Source organism: Anabrus simplex, chromosome 2 (assembly GCF_040414725.1).
Source record: "Anabrus simplex isolate iqAnaSimp1 chromosome 2, ASM4041472v1, whole genome shotgun sequence".
In the NCBI taxonomy this organism is placed as follows: Eukaryota; Metazoa; Arthropoda; class Insecta; order Orthoptera; family Tettigoniidae; genus Anabrus; species Anabrus simplex.
In genome coordinates, this window is record NC_090266.1 from 969,908,944 (window position 1) to 969,935,161 (window position 26,218).

Here is a 26,218-nt window from a genome sequence, read left to right on the forward strand (position 1 = left end):
AACTGGAGTACCTGAATTATAAGAATGAAATGCAGAATTGTGTATAACATTCTACTATTTTCATCTCCATATGTGTCCATTTCTAAAAAAATGAACATTAATTTCTTGCGTTAAATTTTAGTTTTATATAGAGTCTGATCCGTGCTTCCCTGGCTTGGCTAAATAGAAACTGCACACCGTTTTGAGAGGGGCCAACTTTCTCTGTATATTTCACACCCAAAATGTATGTGTGCAATTTGTGTCAACTATGCATTTCTTAAACATTAAACTTTATACACTGACTGACAGAGCAAATGCAACACCAAGAAGGAGTGGTCAGAACTTTATGCCAATTGCAGGGTAGACTGACGTCACTGAGGTATGCTCATGATGTGAAATGCACCGCTGTGCTGCGCACGTAGCGAACGATAAATGGGACACGGCGTTGGCGAATGGCCCACTTCGTACCGTGATTTCTCAGCCGACAGTCATTGTAGAACGTGTTGTCGTGTGCCACAGGACACGTGTATAGCTATGAATGCCAGGCCGCCGTCAACGGAGGCATTTCCAGCAGACAGACGACTTTACGAGGGGTATGGTGATCGGGCTGAGAAGGGCAGGTTGGTCGCTTCGTCAAATCGCAGCCGATACCCATAGGGATGTGTCCACGGTGCAGCGCCTGTGGCGAAGATGGTTGGCGCAGGGACATGTGGCACGTGCGAGGGGTCCAGGCGCAGCCCGAGTGACGTCAGCACGCGAGGATCGGCGCATCCGCCGCCAAGCGGTGGCAGCCCCGCACGCCACGTCAACCGCCATTCTTCAGCATGTGCAAGACACCCTGGCTGTTCCAATATCGACCAGAACAATTTCCCGTCGATTGGTTGAAGGAGGCCTGCACTCCCGGCGTCCGCTCAGAAGAGTACCATTGACTCCACAGCATAGACGTGCACGCCTGGCATGGTGCCGGGCTAGAGCGACTTGGATGAGGGAATGGCGGAACGTCGTGTTCTCCGATGAGTCACGCTTCTGTTCTGTCAGTGATAGTCACCGCAGACGAGTGTGGCGTCGGCGTGGAGAAAGGTCAAATCCGGCAGTAACTGTGGAGCGCCCTACCGCTAGACAACGCGGCATCATGGTTTGGGGCGCTATTGCGTATGATTCCACGTCACCTCTAGTGCGTATTCAAGGCACGTTAAATGCCCACCGCTACGTGCAGCATGTGCTGCGGCCGGTGGCACTCCCGTACCTTCAGGGGCTGCCCAATGCTCTGTTTCAGCAGGATAATGCCCGCCCACACACTGCTCGCATCTCCCAACAGGCTTTACGAGGTGTACAGATGCTTCCGTGGCCAGCGTACTCTCCGGATCTCTCACCAATCGAACACGTGTGGGATCTCATTGGACGCCGTTTGCAAACTCTGACCCAGCCTCGTACGGACGACCAACTGTGGCAAATGGTTGACAGAGAATGGAGAACCATCCCTCAGGACACCATCCGCACTCTTATTGACTCTGTACCTCGACGTGTTTCTGCGTGCATCGCCGCTCGCGGTGGTCCTACATCCTACTGAGTCGATGCCGTGCGCATTGTGTAACCTGCATATCGGTTTGAAATAAACATCAATTATTCTTCCGTGCCGATTCTGTTTTTTTCCCAACTTTCATCCCTTGCGAACCACTCCTCCTTGGTGTTGCATTTGCTCTGTCAGTCAGTGTACTTCAAAACTTGTATATTCTTCTCAGTAAAACAAGACCTTTTCATAAATACCAATGTACGAATACAAAGGATTATAGTTCGTGTTGCAGGCTGCATCCTCGTCTGTAATTATAATTACGAAAATGTAATTGCCTATTTATGGATACCAGAGAAGTGGGATAGACTACATAAGTTATTCAGCATCTTGTAAACGAGATATTTAACTAGTTCGACAATTTCTTTCTACATTTTGTTTAGTTATTACATTTGTTCCAAAATAGTCGGGCTGGGTAGCTTAGGTTGTAGAGCGATGGCCTTCTGAGTTGAAATAGGCGGGCTCGATCCCGGCCCAGTCCGGTGATATTTGAAGGTACGCAAGTACGTCAGCCTCGTATCGGTAGATTACTGGCACGTTGAAGAACTCCTACGGGACAAAATTCCGGCACCTCGGCGTCTCCGAAAACATTAAAAGTAGTTAGTGGAACATAAAACTATTATTATTATTATTATTATTATTATTATTATTATTATTATTATTATTATTATTCCAAAATATTAACTTTTGTTAAACTTTTGTTGTTTGTGCCATCAGTCCAAAGACTGGTAAGATACAACCCTCCCTGCCACCTTATCCTATGCTAACCTTTTTATTTCTACATAAATACTGCATCCTACATCTACTCTAATCTGTTTGTCATATTTATACCTTCGTCTACGTCTGCTGTTCTTACCGTCTACACTTCCCTCAAAAGCATATGAACAAATCCTGGGTGTCTTAAGATGTGTCCTATCATTTCATCTCTTCTTTTGGTCAACTTTCGCCAAATCGTTCTCCTTTTAACAATTCGATTCAATATTGCTTCGTTAGTGATACGATCTATCCATCTCACCTTCAGCATCCTTCTGTAAGACCGCAATTCAAAAGCTTCTATTCTCTTTTTTTTCTGAGATAGTCATCGTCCATGTTTCCCGTCCATACAATGCCACGCTCCACACGAAAGTCTATATTTTTTTCTAATTCATATCAATGTTCGAAGTGAAAAAATTCATTTTTTAAAGGAAGACCTTCCTTGCTTTTGGTAGTCTGCGTTTTATCGCCCCCTTACTTCAACCATCTTTAGTTATTTTACTACCCACGAATCAATATTCTCTACTTCCTTTAAGACTTCATTTCCTAATCTAATAATTCCTGCATCACCTGACTTCGCTCGACTGAACTCCATTACTTTTGTTTTGGACTTATTTATTTTCATCTTGTACTCCTTCCCCGAGACTGTGTCCATACCATTCAACAATTTCTCCAGATCTTCTGAAGACTCAGATAAAATAACATCATCGGCAAATCTCAGAGTTTTGATTTCCTCTTCTTGGACTGTGATTCCCTTTCCAAATTCCTCTTCAATTTCCTTTTACGCCTGTTCTATATAAACACTAAGAAGAAGAAAGGTCAGAGTCTTACCTCACTCCTTTCTGGATTGCTATGTCTTTTTCAAAGCCCTCGATTCCTATCACTGAAGACTGATTTTTATACAGATTATAGATAATTCTTCTTTTTCGGTGTCTGATCCCGACCACCTTCAGAATCTCAAACATCTAGGTACAATCAACATTATCGAATGCCTTTTCTAGATCTACGAATGCCATGTACGTGGGATAGTCCTCCTTAATTCGATCCCTTGGGATCAGACGTAAAGTAAGGATTGATTCACGTGTTCCTACATTCCTTCTGAAGCCAAACTGATCTTCTCCCAACTTAGCTTCAGTTTCTCATTCCATTCATCTGAAAATAATACGTGTTAAAATTCTGCAGGAGTGAGATAACTTACTAAACTAATGGTACGATAGTTTTCACGATTGTCAGTACCGGCTTTCTTGGGTATAGTTATAACAACATTCTGTCTAAAATAGGATGGCATTTCTCCTGTATCATACATCTTACGTACTGAATGGAATAACCTCTCCATGCTGGTTTTCCTCAGTAATTCTGAGGGTTTGTCATCAATTATAGGCGCCTTGTTCCTATTTAGGTCTCACAAAGCAATGTAAAATTCTGACCTCAAAATTAGGTCTCCCATTTCATCAGCATCAACGGCCACTTCTTGTTCCAGAATCTTATTATCTACTTCTTTCCCTTGATGGAATTGTTTCCATTTGAGCTCTTCATATTCATACGCCTACAAGTAGTTTTCCTTTATGCAGCATCTACCTTTCCTACAATCAAACAACCTTCAACATCCTTGCACTTTCCTTCAGCCTTTCTTCGTTAGCTGTCTTGCATTTTATATCTAATTCTTTCCTTAATCGCCTGTATTCTTTTCTTCCCTCTTCATTTTTCGCATCTTGTATTTTCGTCGTTCTCAATCTAGTCTAATATCTACTGAGTTATCCACTGATTCTTACTTGATCTTACCTTTCTTCCTATCGTTTCTTCAGCAGCCCGACTGATATCATTCATTACGACTGACCACTGTTCATCTACTGAGTTTCCTTCAGCCTTTCCATTTAGTCCTCGTGCAACATGTTCTTTGAAACAATCCCTCACACTCTTTTCTTTCAACTCATCTAGATCCCGTCTTCTTGCATTGCTTTCTTTCTTCAATTTCTCAATTTCTGGTGACATTTCACGACCACCAAGTTGTGGTCAGAGTCCACGTATGCATCTCAGAAGGTCTTGCAATGCTGCACCTGCTTTATGAATATCTGCCTGAATCTCTGCCTAATCATAATGAAGTCTATATGATACCTTCTAGTGTCTCCAGGTCCCATCCATGTATACAGTCGTCATTTGTGTTGTTTGAACCAAGTATTAGCAAGGACTAAATTATGATCGGTGCAGAATTCAACCAGCCGACTTCCTCATTTCCTTACAATTTGCTTTACGTCGCACCTACACAGATAGGTTTTTGTACACGATAGGGTAGGAAAAGGCTTGGAGTGAGAAGGAAGTGGTCGTGGCCTTACGTAAGGTAGAGCCCCAGTATTTGCCTGGTTTTAAAATGAGAATCCAAGTAAAAGTAACTCCAAGGCTGCCGATAGTGTGGTTCGAGCACTAACTCCCGAATGCAAGCTGACAGCTACGTGGCCCAAACCGCGCAGCCACCCGCTCGGTCATTCCTTCATCCCAGTCCGAATTCTCCGACAGCATTACCTTCTCTTTCTTGGCCTACCACTTCATTTCATTCTCTCATTACATTCAATTCTCGTCTACTTTCACATATTGCATTACATCTTCTATCTCTTCATATATTCTTTCTAATACTTCATCATCTGCTAAACTAGTAGTCGTATAGAACTGCACTATTGTGGTGGACATTGGATTGACAACAATAATTCGTTCACTACACTGTTCGTAGAAGCTCACCCGCTACCCTATTTTCTCATTCATTATTAAACCAACTTCTGCGTTTCCCCAGTTTGATTTTGTGTTGATAATTCTGTAGTCGCCTGACCAAAAGTCCTGCTCTTCACTTATGCCAACTATATCTAATTTTAGTCCATCCATTTCCTTTTTCAGATTTTCTAACCTACCACAACGATTCAAACTTCTAACATTCCACGCTCTGACTCGCAGAACGACTGTGTAGTCCGGTGTAGTCCTCACCCAGAGATGCCAATGGGGGACTATTTTACTTCTGGAATATTTTATCCGGGAGGAAGCCACCTTTAATACATCATTAATTCATACAAAGGAGTTAGTCACTGTTGTAGTTTCCCGTTACTTTCAGTCGTGTAGCAATATCAAAACAGCTAAAAAGCAGTCACCTCCGTACAAGCCATGAAGGCCCTTGGAGGAGTGGAAGGTAAAGGCTTCCACCATTGTTAACCTCGGCACGTGATGGGGTAGAGTGTTTGGCTCTACGCCCTGCCGCTTTAGCCTCCAGGAATTAATCTGCTACTCATTTTTGGTGTAGGCTGAGTGAACCTCAGGGCCATATGCACCTCCGGAAGTAGAAATATCGTTCCTTAAATTTTAAGACTTCCTGACGGGGATTCGAACTAACGTCCTTTACCGCCTCGGCCAGGCAGCCCCTACCAATACAGCTAAACCATGCTAAATATCATTACAATGCCATGTCAGTCAATCATCTAGACTGCCGCCCTTGCAATTTCCTAAACTCCACAACCCCCGATTCAATTAACCATTCGTTAGTCTGGTCTATCGACGGAGATGGATGCTCCTACGGCTCGGGTATCTTGCTTCATTGGGACACATAGGGCTTAAGCCTTCCCACCGCGTCACCGTCATAGGGTTCACAGTTATAAAATTAGATATGCATATGTATCGCAAAAGCAGGTGTAACATTCTTGGTGTGCAGTTCACGGGTGAGCCTAAAGCAGGTAACACATTTTGGTGTGCAGCTGTGAGCTTGCATCCGGGAGATGGTGGGTTCGAACCCCACTGTCGGCAGCCCTGAAGATGGTTTTCCGTGGTTTTCCATTTTCATACCAGGCAAATGCTGGGGCTGTTCCTTAATGAAGGCCACGGCCGCTTCCTTCCCACTCCTAGGCCTTTCTTATCCCATCGTCGGCATAAGACATGTGTCTGTGCAACGTAAAGCAAATTGCAAAAAACAAGAAGAAAATGGTGTGCAATTTTAATATGATTCAAGAACACGCAGACATTTCCGCTGTGCAGTCTCCGACGCCCGTCTGGCTTAACTGGGACTCTGGCTTGTCCTCCATTGTCCATGATTAAGGTTCTAAGCTATAGTTACAAATCCTACTTGAGGATAATGAGGGGAATTACAATACACATCGAGCGAATTGTAGAGAACAAGGCCTAAAAATGATGGACATTGAAGAGAGAGAATGGATGCATCGCCCCACAGGTGTTACAAGAGGAAGAAACGAATCTCTCTGATGAGATCTGAGCTCACCAGCAGAGAGGCATGTGGGCAGAGCTCTGTCCGAAGTCCATGGCGAAGAGGAGGGCAAGAGGTCTACTTGCTTCCATGGTTCTCTTCCTGCCACGGGCAGGGGTTACCAAGGGTGGAAGGAGTCCAAATTCTGGAAACGTGAAAGTCTCGGGATAGAATGTAGAATGGCTTTGGGTTAGGATGAGAAAGGAGGGTTAGCCAAGGAATGTCAGCGTTATTAGCTGTCGAGCAAAGAGGTCTGGATTCGATTCGCAGCTCTTTAAGAGATTTAAAATTGTGGCGGAAGTGGTTGAAGAAAAGGTGTCAAATAAAGTTAACTGATCTCATATGATACAGGCCTCTGGTTGGAACACGAGAAGGAGAAGAAACGAGAGGATGAGATTATTATCAACGTCTACCTCCAGAGCCATGGTAATTGTAATACTACTTATGCTGAGACTGAGACACGTATGCCGTAGGCTTCAATCCTTTACACCAGATTTAAAGGTTTACAGTTTTGCAAACTACTATGTGAACCACAATAATAATAATAATAATAATAATAATAATAATAATAATAATAATAATAATAATAATAATAATAATAATTTAATAATAATGATAACTTTTACGTCCCATAAACTACTCCTCCAGGTTTTAGAGAAGCCGAAGTGCCACAATTTTGTCCCGCATGAGTTATTTTACGTATCGGTAAATCTTCCGGAACAAGGCTAGTGTATTTGAGCACCTTAAAATATCACTAGACAGGGACAGAATCGAACACGCTACCTTAGGCTCAGTTGGCCCATGCTCTACAAACTGAGCCACTCAGTTCGCCACATGAAACACAATAATATAAATTATCACTAAAGTTGCGGTTTCTATGTATTAACATGATTTGTTCCTTGATATTTACTGTAGGTACTGGGAAATGTTATGTTCACAAACAACTGTGTTAGGGTTACTATAACTGAATTTCAATTTACATATCTTTTTTATATATTTGACAATATTATACAATCATATTCTAAATAATATTACATAAAATTAACATATTTTAGAGTTTTTTTTCTCATATTATATAAATTGCTGTGTTGAAATTTCACTCTAAATGCGAGGCTGGTGTCAGTTGCCTCAATAGTGGGGATTAAGACAATGAGCGACAGGCATTAGAAAGGATGACAACTGCAGGTAAAGACACCTGTGAAAATATTTTTCCGAACGTTCCTATGAGCTGCAGGAAACTGTTATTTTAATGCTATGCACTATATGCGTCTTTACATCCTTCACCCCTATTAGAGTGCTTTTAAACGAGCCATTTGCATATTGAAGTTTCCAGAAATATTTTTATAAATATATGTCTGTGATGTCTTTCTTACTTAGGAATTTCCAAACCTATTCTTAAAGGTTTCTTCTTTCGAAATGTCTCAAGTACGTTTTATTTCCTTTTAAACAGTTGAACATCAGTTTTCTCTAGAGTCAATATGGCACCACTTGCGTACTCACTAGCTTCAAAGTTAAAATCATAGATTTGCAGTGGATGAGTCCTTTGCAACTTACGGCAAAGTAGTGATTTGTCAAGCATGAAACAAGCATGTCCCATGAAATCTCAGCTCGAACAATATACACGAAGTGCTCTGCATTTAAAAAACAACAATTAGGTCTACAGAAGAAACAAATACTTTTAACACAGATGCAGCCTGTACCTTAAAGTAACCCCTTTTATAAAGACTTATGCAGTGCGATGATTGCAGCCAATATTCCATGGTATAAACTTGAAGTGCCTGAATTCACATATTTTCTGGAAAGATACTTCAAGTAACGTTTTCCTCACCAATCAACACTACGCAAGAATGATCTTCAAGTCTTCTATTTGTTTGCTAGGGGCTTTACGTCGCACCGACACAGATAGGTCTTATGGCGACGATGGGATAGGAAAGGCCTAGGAGTTGGAAGGAAGCGGCCGTGGCCTTAATTAAGGTACAGCCCCAGCATTTGCCTGGTGTGAAAATGGGAAACCACGGAAAACCATCTTCAGGGCTGCCGATAGTGGGATTCGAACCTACTATCTCCCGGATGCAAGCTCACAGCCGCGCGCCTCTACGCGCACGGCCAACTCGCCCGGTCAAGTCTTCTATGACGAAACAATGTACAACATACGACTGTATATAGGAAATGCTTCCATATGGGCTGCTGTTGATGAAACATCCGATGCAATTTTGTGGTGGGGAAGCTAGAACGTTACAGCGCCCCACAGGCGTGTTTGATCTACTGTAAAGAGCTGGACTATACAAATCACTCAACTATTGCGAAATTTGTGAATGATGGATTAAAAGCTCTGTGGTCGACTGAGATGCAAGAGGAAAATGTATTAGTGATACATTGTGATGCTGCAACATATACTATATAGGCCTATATCCCATCATGCTCCCTTCATTTTTACGAGGGCCAATGACCTGCGATGTTAGGCCCCTTAAAACAACAAGCATCATCAGCAAGCAATTTTACGTATTTGGCTCATGGACTGTAACGTGTTGCCGAAGATATTACAGCTAAGTTTCCACAAGTGAACAGATAATTTCACCAAAAATAGGTTTCCTAAAAGCCACACGAGGACTGTCTTATAAACAGCAATTGCCAAAGATACCACCATCTCCGGAACCAGTGTTCAACGAGTTACGTAACATGGATAGAAGCAGTTAACTTCTATAGTGATCATCTAGATACTACAGACACTTCTGTACATACTCTTGATCCTAAAAATTCTTATATATATATTTGCGAATCATAAACTGTCTTTAGTGACTCCAAAGCGGGTTTCCTCAATTGCCTACATCAGCGGCAATTTCGGCTGGCTTCCTGAAAATGTCAAACGTCTAGAAACATCAGGACTGCCACTACAAGATTCTACTGCTGTCATGGAGGATGCTATTGAAAATCTAAGTGCTGTGCGTGGGGAAACTGGTGCAAGTGACTGTAAAAAAGTGTTGAAGAGAAATCCTGATTATTCAACATTTCACAGCATGTGCCGAATTCTAAATGTACATGATGTTGATCCACCCGAGGACATTACTCCAGTAAACATTCCTCTCCTAAAATTTGCCATCATGTGACGTTGAAAGATCTTTCTCTGCATATAAGAACATCCTGAGGGATATACCTCTTTCAATGATGCCAGAGAGTATTGAAAAGTACATAGTTGTTCACTGTGCTACGAAATTTAATGTATAAACGTGCTTTGGGCGTAGTAACAAAGAAAATGATAAGTGTTGAATATGTGTGTGATATAACATGACTCCAGAGAACATTGAAAAATACATAATTGTTCACTGTGCAACAAAAATTTAATATTAAGCGTGTTTTGTGTGTGTTGTAACTGACAGAACACACACAATCTACTACACCGAGCTAATGATGTACTATTTTATAAATGAGCAGGCTGATTCTCTTTAATCACATTTTAAATGTGCACCAAGTTAGTATTAATATGACCATTACTGGATCGCGGCTTCACGTCTGGTTGACTCGGTCCCGAATACCAACCCTCCTTACAGTAACTACTATGTAATGAAGAATGCAAATCCCGGTATACAAGTTGAGGCAGGCTGCACTGAGCCTCGGGAGGGGAAGAATATTCGAAACCCACTGTCCGATGCCTTAGAAGTAATTGCCCCAGTACAGCTCCAGGAGAATGCCAGGCCATGACAGTCTTCTTCCCCAATCCTTGCCCAAGTCAATTTCGGTGGTAGGTCTATGAGAAAGTGTTTATGTATGTCAGCCCCGTGTCGGTAGATTTACCGGCACATCAGAGAACTCCCGCGGGACAAAATTCCGGTACCTCAGCATCTCCGAAAATCGTCAAAGTAGACAGTGGAATGTAAAACTAAAATCAATAGTACTATTATCAGCATCATCACCACCATCAACCGCAATTAAGTGTAGAAGATGTTAACTGCGAGCTCTGAAGTTCACTAAATTGAACCAGCCACAAGAATAGTGATTGTTTATTGGATATATTTTCACTGATGGAAGCCTCCGTGGCTCAGGCGGCAGCGCAGCGGCCTCTCACCGCTGGGCTCCGTGGTTCAATTCCCTATCACTCCATGTGAGATTTGTGCTGGACAAAGCGGAGGCGAGACAGGTTTTTCTCCGGGTACTCCGGATTTCCCTGTCATCTTTCATTCCAGCAACACTCTCCATTATCATTTCATCTGTCATTAATCATTGTCTCAGAGGAGTGCGACAGGCCTCGGCAGCCGGCACAATTCCTATCGTCGCCGCAACTTGGGGGCTTCATTCATTCCATCCCTGACCTGGTCAATGACTGGAAAACAGGTTGAAGGTTTTTATTCATTTATATTGATGATGGATGTGTATTCCCCCAGCATGGTAGTGTATACCAAAAGAAACTGAATCAAGGTGCAGTAAAAAGTGATGCAGGGAGAACAGGGTTGCGGTCAACGGCATGCTCTTTGCAAGAAGTCAGATCCCGGAAGAAACTATCTTTACATCGGCCTGTTTTCAGACTGGCTTTGCCGTATGCGAGTAGGAACTGAATGAATCTGGGTTACATTATTCATGAATAGGAGGTAACAGATATGAACGTAGCGAAAATGCCTGTTGGTACAAACAAGTGGGAACAATGGCAATAGGATACTGTGAATGAGGAGATACAGGGATGAACTCTAAGAATGAAGCAGCATGCATAAACCGGCTTTGGGGTCACGTGAAGCGAATGGTTGTGTCTCGGGTATGAAATGAGTCGCAAATGCGGATTTATCTCCCGTTTTACGGAGCCGGATACCCTTCCTGACGCCAGTGGGGGGGGGGGGTACAAATTTATCATAGCTTCTAACTATTTAGGCCTACAGTGAGTAGTTCAGAAAAGAATTCAACCCGCACATTTTTAATAGAATCATGTTTTGATTTAGCGTTTTTGCCTACCACTACACAGAGTCCTGTTTCCGAACTATTTATTCTAAAACATATGTCAGTTTGTACCTCCTGTTGACCAGGTATATCAAAATGCTTACTTATGTTGCATTGATTTTTTATTTTGTTTTGTTTCGAAATCCACTCATTCGCTTCAATTTTTCTTCAGTACCCGTGTATATAGCACAATAATAATTGTTTCATTAATAATACTCGTGTATATATCATTGTTAGGCCATGAAAACCTCGTAATTCCACTCATGAGAAAACCACTTTCTCCATCTACCTTGTGAAGGCTTTCTGCCTTGTCTGAGAAGTGAACAGAAGACTCCAATGATCGAATAACTGGGCTGCCGGGCTGAGTGGCTCAGACGGTTAAGGCGCTGGCTTTCTAACCCCAACTTGGCAGGTTCGATCCTGGCTCAGTCCGGTGGTATTTGAAGGTGCTCAAATACGACAGCCCCGTGTCGGTAGATTTACTGGCACTTAAAAGAACTCCTGCGGGACTAAATTCCGGCACCTCGGCGTCTCCGAAGACCGTAAAAATAGTTAGTGGGAAGTAAAGCAAATAACACTATTATTAATAACTGGGCTATCATTAAGCAATGGAAATGCTAGCAACAGTTCTTCGGCTATTGCTGACCGCTCAGTTTTGAGTTTCTTCTAACTTCATTCAGAAGAAGTTACGATGTTTCCTTTGCCTAGCGACGATATATATACACGCACATTACATTACTGGTATTATTGAGGAAAAGGGTGGTCCAGCGGTTTAGTTGCTTGCCTGTCATCCCGACGACCGTGGTTTGATTCCTGGTGACGCTGAGATGGGAATTTCAGTTGAAAATCCCGTGACGTCAGGATTGCCATACGACCTTAAATCCCTGGCCACAACTGTTTCATGCCTCGATGTGTGCAGGGACCCTGATCAAGCGGGATGAGGTGCGGAAGATGATGATTGATGATGGCGCTCGATGATGATGATGATGATGATGATGATGATGATGATAGTTAATAGTAATATCTGGCACCGAGCCACAATCATTTGTTATTTCTGATATAATAACGACATACTCGTACTTCGGGGTACGAGGGTAAAACAATTGGATTTTGGGGTTATGCCAACCAAAAAGTTTGGATACCAATGACCTAGAGGAATAAGGAACTCCGCCATGGACGGTAAAAGAAGAAGAGAGCGACCAGGGTTATACTCTGTTTCTAATTATTTAATGAAAAAATGAAATGGCGTATGGCTTTTAGCGCCGGGAGTGTCCGAGGACAAGTTCGGCTAGCCAGATGCAGATGTTTAGATGTGACGCGCGTAGGCGACCTGCGCGTCGTGATGAGGATGAAATGATGATGAAGACGACACATACACCCAGCCCCCGTGCCAGCGAAATTAACCAATTATGGTTGAAATTCCCGACCCTGCCGGGAATCGAACCTGAGTAGGAATGGAACTAAACGAGGCCACAGAGCTAGTTGCGTACCGAGGATTGTGAAGGCGTCTAGTTCACTGTCAGAGGTTTGCAGACTGGCTGAAATACATAACCTACAATGAAGATGTATGTAGAATATAGATGTATGTGTCCCCATTAAGTTCTGTCGTAATTCATAGTACGTCAGTTACTTTGGTTCTCAGTGTTTCAAATTAGTGTGTAGGCCCGCTTGTTTTGTGACGACTGTACGCCCAGTGATAAAACATTCGTCCTTTCCGCTCGTGGCCGCTATCTGACCCACCAGTCAGTGGTGTGATAACACGAGAGAACACGCCGCAAGGTCACTGCGACAAGGAGAGAGCAATGCGCGTGCGTCAAGTACCTGCGCGAAACTCTTTACATCCCTCCGGGCTGTTGCGGGGGAGGTAACTGAGAAATTCATGAGGTGGGAAGGTGCAAACAACTGTATGCTTGTACCATCAATATACGAGGGCGATTCAACAAAACAAGGCAACAGGACACTGAACTGCGCAGTGTGTTTACTTCCCTTCGTTTTTAATGAAGACTTAGGTTCCTCGACAACGAGTACATGGAAAGAAAAATGTCAAGGCGCTTTTAGTGTTTGGGTAGAGCGCGTATATCGCCAAGAATAACTTACAATTATGTTCAATGTCTCAATTGACAGATAAAATAGGAGGCTACCTTTTGGAAAAGAAAACCCACCTGAAATGTGGTTTCATGAAATAGCGCTTCAAAGTAAGGAAAATGTGTGAAAAGTATGTGACGTCACACGCATACTCTCTTATAAGATGTCGCTGTAAGAATCTTAACACTTTTAAAGCTAAAGAAATACGGGTTTTTTCGGAAAATCCACTTAAAAGGCGGGGGAGGAGGGGTGAAAGTGTTAAAAAATTATTTGAATCCTTTGTATGAGGATAGTTATATTTCAAAAACTAAACATGTTGCAGACGTGAAAAATTGGTAGGCCTATTTGGAATTTCATTTAAAAATAAAGAAACGCGTATTCTTTTGTTTTCGGAAAATCCACGTAAGGGGGAGGGGGATAATGAATTGAAAAATGAGTTGAATTATTTGTATGAGGATACTTATATTTAAAGACTAAAGATGTTACAGACTGAAAATTGGTATTTGGAATCTTTCTTAAAAATAAAGAAACATGCATTTTCGGGGGAAATAAGGTGGGGGGGGGGGGTGAACAAGGAGATGAATTCTTTTTATGACGATACATAGGTATATCTCAAAAACTGAAGATATTATAGCCGTGATAATTCGTATTTTGAAGCTCCTTCATAAATAAAGGACACATATTTTTGTTTTTGGAAAACTCACTGAGGGGGGTGAAAGGAAGTGAAAAACTTTAATTCATTTTAGGGGATACTTATATCACAAAAACTGAAGATTACAGGCGTGAAAATTGGTATTTGTAATTTCCCTTAAAAATCAAGAAACGCGCATTTTGGGGGAGAAGTCAACTTGGTGGGGGGTGAAAAAGGAGCTGATTTTTTTAATGAAGATATCTCAAAAACCGAAGATGTTACAGTCGTGATGATTGGTATTTGGTAGATCCTTTATAAATAAAGAAACACACACTTTTTGGGGGGGGGGGAATCAACGGGGGTGGGGGAATGAAAAGGAGTTCAATTCATTTTATGAGGATACTTATATCTCAAAAATGAATATCTTACAGATGTGAAAACTGGTAATTGGAATCTCCTTGAAGAATAAAGAAACACGCACTTCTGGGGGATGCGGGGGAACAACATTACGGGAGGCGGCCTGAAAAAGAAGTTGAATTCTTTTTATGAGGATACTTATATTCAAAACGGTTACGTCTCAAAACTCACGAGTTTCAAAACTCACGGGCTAAAATTAGTTACAAATAGTATCAAAACTCACGACTACAAACTGGTTGCTAATGTAAACATTCTAATGAGTCTCAAAATTCACGACTCCGGACAGCAGGTGTTTGCGATGTCCGCAGGAGGGATGAGGTGCGCGGTGACACACTCTTCCTTTACGACAGGCAGGGGATACTGTAGAAGTTATTCTGCCACCCCAACCCACAGGGGAAACATAATGGCTGATAAATGAAAGAGAACGAGGTGTATTATCATTATTATTATTATTATTTTATTATTATTATTAAAATAATTTGCTGTTGTCTTAAAGCTAATATAATGGATTTTTTACCTTTCATATAAATTTATAATAATGACGCGTAGCCTCCGGGGAGCTCTGGAGCAGGTCTTTGGAGTTGACGCCGTATAGATGACCTACACGTCTGTGAGGATGAGGCCCTACCTAAGATGAAGTCTAATGGTGAAGACGGCACAAACACCCAGTTCCCGAGCCATAGGAATAAACTAATAAAAGTTTAAAATCTCCCACCCGACCGGAAACCGAACCCAGGACCCCCTACCGCTTGGACCATAGATCAGCATGCTAACAATGCATGCACATGCAGCCGGACGACATAAAATTAAAGTAGGTAGGTATTGTCCGCTATCAGTTGGTAGTACTGGGTTTTAGTTCCATAATGCGGCCAGAAGGCGGCATTTACTTGAATAAGGAATTTTATTTAGAGATATTAAAGAAAAAAGGCGTATTTCTATTTTTCGTAAGAGTTCATCTATTCGTTTATTTCAACAGATTATCTACCCGACATACTTAAACCGTAAGAAATTATTCATGACGCATCCAATTATTCTGTGCGATATAAATTAATGTTATTTGAAACTCATTCGATTATTTAAATTGATTATTCATTCATTTATTTAAATAATCGGATGGAAGTTATTCGATTATTAAAAGTATTCCATTATCCCATTACTAACAGGGTGGACATTTATGAATTCAAAGAACAACTGACCCTGCTCGTGAGTTTTGAGACTGGCCCAGGTAGAGAAACCTGTTCTTACTAATCCTCTTCCCGGAATTCGTGAGTTTTGAAACTCGTGAGTTTTGAGACTCGTGAGTTTTGAGACGACACGTTCAAAACGGAAGATGTTACAGACGTGGAAATAGGTATTTGGAATCACCTTTAAAAATAAAGAAACTTTCTTTTTCGACTTGAAAGAAGACAGTTTCTCGCATGTACATTTCTATGTCACCTGGTTGTCTTAGCGCCAAAAGGCAATTCCACAAACGTGATTTACAAAGGGTTTCTGGGGGTAAATGAAACTCAATTTTTCGGTGAGTTTTTATACTTTAGGTATTTTTCAGATAATCTCCTAGTACAGTAGCGAGGAACGATTATTATTTTCTTCTTCTTCTTCTTCTTCGGAGCTTCAGATTTTAGGTCGGGGGATACAACTGGGGAGAATGACCAGTACCTCGCCCAGGTGGCCTCGCCTGCTATGCTGAACAGGGGCCTTGTGGAGGGATGGGAAGATTGGATGAGACAGGCAAGGAGGGGGGAAGGAAGCGGCCGTGGCCTTAATGTAGGTAACATCCCGGCATTGTCCTGGAGGAGAAGTGGGAAACCACGGAAAACCACTTCCAGGATGGCTGAGGTGGGAATCGAACCCACTTCTACTCAGTTGACCTCCCGAGGCTGAGTGGACCCCGTTCCAGCCCTCGTACCACCTTTCAAATTTCGTGGCAGACCCGGGAATTGAACCCGGCCCTCCGGGGGTGGCAGTTAATCAAGCTAACCACTACACCACAGAGGCGGTCGATTATTATTATCAAGTTACGAAATCCATGCGAGTGAAGCCGCAGGTAACTGCCAGTTTAGTCTATAAAGCTTCAGAAACTAGCAGCCGCTTCTGTACAAATGGAGCAGGTATTTTCTAGTTGCCTTAAAACACCCATTCACCTTTTAGAAACTGTTGAGATTTTGATAGATCATCGAAACAATTACACATCTATTATACTTACAAAAGGATAAGAGTTCAGATGATCACTGACAACCATCTAAAATGTTAATGCTTTAAGTAACTGGTATACAGTAACTTGTTTAAAAAATATGTATGATGCTATCATGTATAGGACTCTGTTCCTCGGCCGAATGGTCTGCATCGCGGCTTTCGGTTCAGAGGGTCCCGCATTCGATTCACGGCTGGGTTATGTGTTTTAAACTCACATGGTTAATCCATCTGACGCAAGGACTGGATTTTTAAGATCATCTTAATAAATCTCTCTTCATGTACATATAGCACACAACACAACCTCAAATACCTCAGCCTCGTTTCGGTATATTTATTGGCACGTAAAATAACTCTTGCGGGACAAAATTCCGGCATCTTGGCGTCTCCGAAAACAGTCAAAAAGTAGTTATTGTGACGTAAAAAGCAATAACGTTACACCACACAACAAGCCATCGTGGAAATACGCAATAGAAAATACATCTTTCCACATTGGATTGGCGACAGGAAGGGTATCCGGCTCCATAAAACAGGGCTAAATCCACATTTGTGACTCATTTCACACCCGCGACACCACCAGACTGTGCGAAAAATGCGCAAAGAAGAAAAAGAAGCCGCAGCCATGCATATTGTACAACACTTTCTTTAGATTACGTACATATTGATGATATTTTGTGAAAAATGAAGATAAAAAGAATACCTCGATTGGCATTTATTTATTTGTTTGTTTGTTTGTTTGTTTTCCTATGGACCTACTACAATAAATTATAAAATCACATTCCCAAAGTATTAATTGAAATATTACATAATCTTTATGAAAAAGTGGCCATGTAAACAACACGTAGATTACATGTAGAAATACACATAGACGAAAAGTTGTAGTCTGTGTCAAATCACTGTAGGAAAGTGCTGGAATTGGGAAAGTAGCAGCTAGGGCCTTAATTAAGGTACAGCTCCTACATTTGCTTGGTGTGAAAATGGGGAAACCGCGGAAAACCATTTTCAGGGGCTGCCGATAGTGGAATTGGAAACCACTATCTATAGAATACAAGCTCACATCTCTCTATCTCTTTCCCTCTCTCAACTCACTATTATATAGAAATAGAGCAATATTTTATATCAGTATTTCAATATCATAATGTATGTAGGCTTATATATAGCCAAACCCAAACCAAATCCCATGGCGCAACAGCTCCGATGGGTCATGGCCTACCAAGCGATCACTGCTCAGCCCGAAGGCCTGCACATTATGAGGTATCGTGTAGCCAGCACGACGAATCTTCTCGGCCAGTGTTGCCAGGTCTCCCGAAATGTCAGGAGATCTCCCTATTTTTATTGCAACACACCAGAAAACCCGAAAAAATAAAAATCTCCCGATATTTCTTCCAATCCAAATTTAAGGAAAATTAATAACAAAAAAGTGGTGCATATTACATTTATGCAGAAAATCTCTTTCCTCGTCTCACTGCGTGACGTTTCATCGATAACATCACTCGTTAGGTACTTCCCCGCATTCATTTTAGGCTCGAATTACGTAATCTTTCCCCTCTTATTGAACTCAAAACTCACTCTTGACTGCATCATTCGACGGAAAATCACCGACCCGCATATAGAATACAAAATCTGCATCCTGCTACGACCTCAAAATTGGCATAAAATTTCTACGCCTTATGAGTAACTACATCTACAGGAAGATTGCGCCAGAAAGAAGCGAAGAAGAAGAAGAAGAAGAAGAAGGATAGAGTGGCCACAGTGTACGGGTGAGTGAAATTGTATATTTTTATAATAATAATTTCAAATGATTACTGCATTCTTTTATTTACATTACATTTCAGTGCTCGAGAAACAACCGTGATTTTCATTAAAACTCTGGATATTTTTACGGACAATCTACCGGTTTTTTATTTGTAGACCTGGTAACAGTGCTCTCGGCCATTATTCTTGTATTTCTAGACTGGGGCCGCTACCTCACCGTCAGATAGCTCCTCAATTGTAGTCACGTAGGCTGAGCGGACCTCGTACCAGACCTCAGATCAAGGTAAAAATCTCTGACCTGGCCGGGAATCAAATCTGGGGCCTCCAGATAAGGGACAGGTACGCTACTCCTTCACCAAGCGGCCTGCTCCGACATAACTTATAGCATATATTTAACACACTTTCCATACGCTTTCCTTGTCACTGGTATGAGATGTGTATACAGGTGCTAGACAGCGTTGAGAAATCTGCAGCTGGGCTGAGTGGCTCAGACGGTTCAGGCCGCTGGCCTTCTGACATCAAATTGGCAGGTTCGATCCTGGCTTAGTCCGGTGGTATCTGTAGGTGCTCAAATATATGAGCCTCGTGTCGCTAAATTTACTGACACGTAAGAGAACTCCTGCAGGACTAAATTCCGGCACCTCGGAGCCTCCAAAAAACCGTAAAAGTAGTTAGTGGGGCGTAAAACCAATAACATAATTATTTAAAATCTGCACGATAATGACCTTACTCTTGACCATTCCTTCGTGTAATGTTCAGGATTAAAACCACTGAGTGGGGGTTTAGCTAATGATACAAACATCAAACTACCTGCTACTTTCAGGAGAAAAATTCCAAGCGATGAAATAGTTACACAGTGTAGACGTCGCCAGGCAGGAGGATGCTCAACACACACATGGCAGTGCGTTTATTATAGTTTCACGTTTTGGAACAGATTTGCCATGAGCTTTAAATGTGTTTCCTTTTACTTTTTCCGCAAATTACTAGGCATTCATCGATATAAAAGGCATTTCAGTATACGTTTTGAAACAAAGAATAATAATATTAAGAAGTTATGGGATGTAAGCTACTGTCGCTGTAGCGGAGTGGTTTGAATGTAAAACCAAACCAAACCCCATGGCACTACAGCCCTTGAAGGGCCTTGGCCTACCAAGCGACCACTGCTCAGCCTAAACGCCTGCAGATTACGAGTTGTCGTGCGGTCAGCCCGACGAATCCTCTCGGCCGTTATTCTTGGCTTTCAAGACCGGGGCCGCTATCTCACCGTCAGATAGCTTCTCAAATTCTAATCACGTAGGCTGAGTGGACCCCGAACCAGACCTCAGGTCCAGGTAAAAATCTCTGACCTGGCCGGGAATCGAACCCGGGGCCTCCGGGTAAGAGGCAGGCACGCTACCCCTACACCACGGGGCCAGCTTTTGAATGTAAACATATATTTTAATAATAACACGATGCTATCCCGCACTAACTTGAGCACAGCGTATATTACATAGCATGAACTTAGGTCATAATATTTTATACACAGTTCTCGTGTTTGCCTAAGCATTTGTTTTAGAGGCCTATACCAAGACACTTCCCCGGCATAGAAATAATCAAAGTCAAGCGCCTGACATCAAGATATGCCAGCTCTCTTAACTTCAGTGTTGGTTTCCATCCTTCAGCACCTGGATGTTTCTGTAATGTCCCTGAGATATGGATATTAGTTGTTGCAAGTATCAGTAACGCCGAAAGATAGCGGAGCAGCAATTAATGTGTGGGCTTGGCTGAGTGAGGCCTTTTATTCTCGTGCAGCAATGAGAAAACTGCTCTTGGCAAATTTTCATTAGTAGCCCCAGGTTCGAGTGCCGGTCATCTCGCTCGGGAACTGAGCGTTTGTCTTCATATTCATAGCCTGCACATATCTTAAATTACGCACAGCATACCTCACTACCAACCGTCGAGGTGTGTGCCTGAAAAAGAACATTTGTGGCACGCATTGCTTTTCTTATTCGGGCCGATGACCTTCGATGTCAGGCCCCTTTAAACCTTTATTTTGCTAGTTGCTTTACGTCACACCGACACAGATACGTTTTACGGCGACGATGGGACAGGAAAGGGCTAGGAGTGGGAAGGAAGCGGCCGTGGCCTTAAGTAAAGTACAGCCCCAGCATTTGCCTGGTGTGAAAATGGGAAACCACGGAAAACCATCTTCAGGGCTGCCGACAGTGTCCTTAAATTAACTTTGTTATGAATGCCGCAGTATTTGAGCACCTTCACGTACCATTGGGATCCAACCCTCCACCTTAAGCTCAAGAAGCCAACGATCTACCAACGCAGCCACTCAGGCCGAATTTCGAAGACTGAAGATATAGGCTAATAAGATGAAGCTATATGAGGGGTAGGGTGGGTGGTGAATGAAATACTTGCTAGGTGAGTTGGCTACGCGGTTTGAGACTTGTAGCTGTGAGCTTGCTTTCGGAGATGGTGGGTTGGTTCAATCCCCATCGCCGGCAGACCTGAAGATTATTTTCCGTGGTTTCCCATTTGCACACCAGGCAAATGTCAGGGTTGTATCTTAATTAAGGCCAGGGCCACTTCCTTCTTAGTCCTGTCTTATCCCATCGTCGCCATGAGACCTGTCCGAGTCGTGCTGATGATGATGCTTGTTGTTTAAAGGGCCTAACATCTAGGTCATCAGCCCCTAATGGTACGAAACGAGACTAAATGTAATGACAAATTAAAAGTCCAAAACCCTCCACTAACCAGAATTCAAAACGTGAGGACGAAGAAAGAATAGATGGATATGAATTTAAAACAATCAGTGGATCCGACCCGCAGTGCCTCACATTCACAGAAACTGACTCGCGGTATTCCACATATTGTGTTACTACTCACAGGTAATGAAATTTGCACATGTAATACAGACTCATGGTGTTTCGCACATTGCGGCGCCATTTGCAGACAACGAAAACCTACGGTACTTATCATGTAAGTGCACTAACCCCGGGGACTCATACTATACCGTGGTGTTCCGCATATAATGGGTACTAATCATAGGCAAGCCAGAACCATGGTGTCGCTCATATAGTTGTACTAATCACAGGTACTGTAAAAGCCGACAGTGCACTCTAAGTGGGGGGGGGGGTGACCGCACGGTGCTCCCGCGCGCTACTAATCACAAACCTATTTGGTACCTAACATAGTGGTCCTACGCGCAAGTAAAAGCGACCCATGGTGTTCCCCGCGTAGTGGTACTAATCACAAGCAGTTTCATGGTTCAAATACAATCATCCCTTGGTCGCCCCTTTTAGTCGCCTCTTACGACAAGCAGGGGATACCGTGGGTGTAATCTTCGTCGGTGTCGCCCACCCACAGGGAGTTGTGTGTTTGCTCCGCGAGAGGTATTCTATATCCCACAAGTCCGCCGGCAAGCCGGTTAGGACCCCCCTATCCGCCTCCTGGGACGCGCCACGTGAGAGTATCACCTCTCCCCCTGCTACGCCAGCGTAGTAGGTTCGTGGTGTCCGAGTCGTTCCAACGTAAGATAAAACATAATCTTTCTAGTATGCCGCTGGTCTATTTAATGGATACAGTGACCCTGATAATGTGGTAATTTGCTAATGCAATTCTTTCCTTCGGAGGACACGTATGCCGTTAGCTCAAAAGAAAACAGAAGGAAATCTATAAATAACAACAAATTTCTAACCAAGTGACGCAGCATGACGAACCACATGCGACTCGTGGACCACGTATTACTCGTGACTGGGAAATGCCCACTTGTCATCTGAAGACAGCGCCAGCTCAGAGGGATCCACGGTCTAGGAGTGCGTAAAATGGATACAGCTAAGTGCCAAGGGAGGTTTCAGTCACAAGTCTGTTAGAACCAGACTTCTCCTGGGCTCCTGGTCACAGTTGAAATATACAACTATTTCTCTGTGCTACTATAGAGACAGCTTCAAACGGCTCAATGGCAACATGGTTCTCTTGTTATTGATGTTTCATCACGTGAGCTTAGGATATCGCTGCCATACCTTTCCTGCCTGAATTTTGTAAACGGAAGAGAAAACTGCGTTTTCGTGAAACCTGCGTCCTCAATAAGAAAAGCTACCATTATACAGGTTGTTTGGGAGATGAGTACAAATATATACAGTATATTTTTTAAGTAGACTTACGTTCCTCGACAACAAGTACATGGAAAGAAATATGTTAAGGCGCTTTTAGTGTCTGGGCAGAACGCGTGTATCGCCGAGAATATTTAACTTACGATTATGTTCAAGGTCTAATTTGACACATAAAAGAGGAAGCTACCTGTTGCAAAAAGTACTAAAAAATTTAAAAATTAGTATCTGAAATGTAGTTCTCCTGAAATAGCGCTCCAGATTAAGGCAACATTTGTGCTAAATATGTGACGTCACACGCATACTCTGTTATAAGATGGCGCTGTGTTTAATACGTAAGTCTGCGAAACCCTGAACACCCTGCGGACGTTACAGTAGTGACAGCCTATCGCCAATAGTTTCTGCTAGTAAAGTAGTAAACTCGTGTCCTCATCCCGAGGTGATGCAGCTCTTTTCAGACACACCCCCACTGCATGTACCATTTCAACCACATATCAGCCCTCCTGCCATTCTTAAATTTCTGGCACTACAGGGAATCGAACCCGGGCCCCTGAGGACGGCAGCTAATCACATTAACCGTTACGCTACATAGGCGGACATAGTTTCTGCTGAATACATAGGACGTTAAAAGAATGTCGTGTTTGAAAAATAAAAACTGAAGTTGAAAGTTTGATGTTTGTAGCTCAGGTAGTATTTACCGATGAAGGATTTGGGGTTTTGCTGACATGCATTACAATATTTTCCAGTGTGAAAACGTTTGCTTCTTGTACGCAGAACGTTTTCATACAACTTACGCATGCATACTCCCGGAAACTTCAGGGCAGCGATGCACTTAGAGTTGTATCTTTCACATTACGCATGCGTACGTCCTGAAGCCGTAGTGAAGTGACGTGTACAGCTGCAGTGCATTGATGCACTCAGAACGGGTTCTTTACTGTTACGTAAAAGAATTCTCGCGGGACAAAATTCCGGCTCCTCGATGTTTCCGAAAACCGTAAAAGTAGTTAGTGGGACGTAAAGCCGATAACATTATTATTAGAACTACTTCTTACATATTGCGCATGCCTACTGCCTGAAGTATTGGACGACGGGTGGTATAAGCCGAGGGGCAAACAAGGCTACTGCCTGCCTCGCAAATATCCACTCTACTTTAAGCTCCTCTCCCGACGGACAAACCATTCGCTAAATTCAAAATCAAATAACATTTTACAAACTGCGAACATTCATCCCTACCTTTTAAGTTGTTTTACGTGGCTCCGAAACAGATATGTCTTATCGCGACGATAGGATACGAAAGGGCTAGGAGTGGGAAGGAAGCGGCTGTGGCCTTAATTAAGGTACAGCCCCAGCGTTTTCCTGGTGTGAAAATGGGAAACCACGGAAAATCATCTTCAGGGCTGCCGTCAGTGGGGTTCGAACCCTGTATCTCCCGAATGCAAGCTGATAGTGACGTGACCAAACAGCGCGGCCACTTGTTCGGTCTTCATTTCTACCTTCCGTAAGGTTATTTGTACTCACTTCCCAAACGTCTTGTATATTCCCCCCCCCCCCACAAAAAACTTTAAGGGAACATTGCGTTATATGAGGAAATGAAATGATCATGAAATGCCAAAAATCGGTTCCTTTTATGGGAGACTAAAAATAACCAATAGCTGCATCCTGCATTCCTCCATTCCAACAATTTAGAAGACAAATTAAGTACACTTTACATCAATATAATGTGTCCGCCTCTGTGGTGTAGTGGTTAGTGTGATTAGCTGCCACCCCCGGAGGTCGGGGTTCGATTCCCGGCTCTGCCACGAAATTTGAAAAGTGGTACGAGGGCTGGAACGGGGTCCACTCAGCCTTGGGAGGTCAACCGAGTAGAGGTTGGTTCGATTCGCACCTCAGCCATCCTGGAAGTGGTTTTCCGTGGTTTCCCACTTTTCCTCCAGGCAAATGCCGGGATGGTACCTACCTTAAGGCCACGGCCGCTTCCTTCCCTCTTCCTTGTCTATCCCTTCCAATCTTCCCATCCCCCCGTAATGCCCTTGTTCAGCATAGCATGTGAGGCCGCCTGGGCGAGGTACTGGTCATCCTCCCCAGTTGTATCCCCGACCCAGAGTCTGAAGTTCCAGGACACTGCCCTTGAGGCGGTAGAGGTGGGACCCCTCGCCGAGTCCGAGGGAAAAGCCAACGCTGGAGGGTATGCATATTAAGAAGAAGATAATGACCGAGCTCGATAGCTGCAGTCGCTTAAGTGCGGCCAGTATCCAGTATTCGGGAGATAGTAGGTTCGAATCCCACTATCGGCAGCCCTGAAAATTGTTTTCCGTGGTTTCCAATTTTCACACCAGGCAAATGCTGGGGCTGTACCTTAATTAAGGCCACGGCCGCTTCCTTCCCACTCCTAGCCCTTCCTTGTCCCATCGTCGCCATAAGACCTATCTGTGTCGGTACGACGTAAAGCAACTATCAAAAAAATAAAAAAGAAGATAATGTACTTTGTTTTACGTCTCTTCAATTGCTTAAAATGTTATGATACGCCCGGGAGTCGGAATTTCGTCCTGCTGAAGTCCTTTATCGTGCCGCAAGTCAATGAGACGGAGTTGTCGCATTTAAAAATCTTCAAATGCCACCAGCCTAAGGTGAAATCGAACTCGCATAACAGTTTCTGCGATTGCAGTCAGCTAATGCATTGTAAATTCTTTTGGTCTGTACATTTTGTTTTTGCTTACTTTTACACTAAACTTCCTTCTTATCTCGGATTGCCGGGCTGGGTAGTTCAGACGGTAGAGCGCTGGCCTTCTGAACTCAAATTACCCGGTTCGATCCAGGCTCAGTCCGGTGGTATTTGAAGGTGCTCAATTACGTCAGGTTCGAGTCGGTAGATTTACTGGCACGTAAGAGACACCAACGGGAATAAATTCCGGTTCCTCTGCGTCTCCGTACACTGAGAAGGTAGTTAGTGGGATATAAAATGAATAAATAATAATTATAGGGGAATAGTTCGTATTTTGTATTAAGTTTATCTTATATTATTGTTATAATTATAATCAATAAATAATAATATTAGTAATAATAATAATAATAATAATAATAATAATAATAATAATAATAATAATAATAATAATAATAATATTTATTATTACCTCGGATTAGACATGCAAAAAGTCGAAAAGGTGTTCAGCTACAGAAGGTTGAATAGTCAAGGCGATTAAGGCGTGTTCGGTTCACCCAAAAGAACGTAGTCTCGTTTTAACTGTCAGGAAGTTTCGAAATTACATGAGGCTTCTACGTATACAGAGGGATTCAAGAGTTAACTCCAGAAACCAGAAGCAGCCAAACGGGAGAAAATCTGCTATAGCCACTCTGTCCTAATTTCTTTCTTTCTCAGTCCAGCTCCATGGCTAAATGGTTAGCGTGCTGGTCTTTGGTCACAGGGTCCCGGGTTCGATTCCAGGCAGGATTGAGAATTTTAACCATCATCGGTTAATTTCACTGGTATTCGGAGATGCCGAGGTGTCATACACGTTGTCCTACAGTCCATTTTGTGGCAGTAATTTATGATACTGGCGTAATTTCAGCACCTAGGAATACTA

General features: G+C 42.8%; 1 protein-coding gene across 2 annotated transcripts in view; it reads right to left on the reverse strand.

Annotated features, from left to right (window-relative positions):
* cv-2 (crossveinless 2) overlaps positions 1–26,218 on the reverse strand; it is a 466,245-nt gene that overhangs the window by 178,135 nt on the left and 261,892 nt on the right. The window lies entirely within an intron of this gene.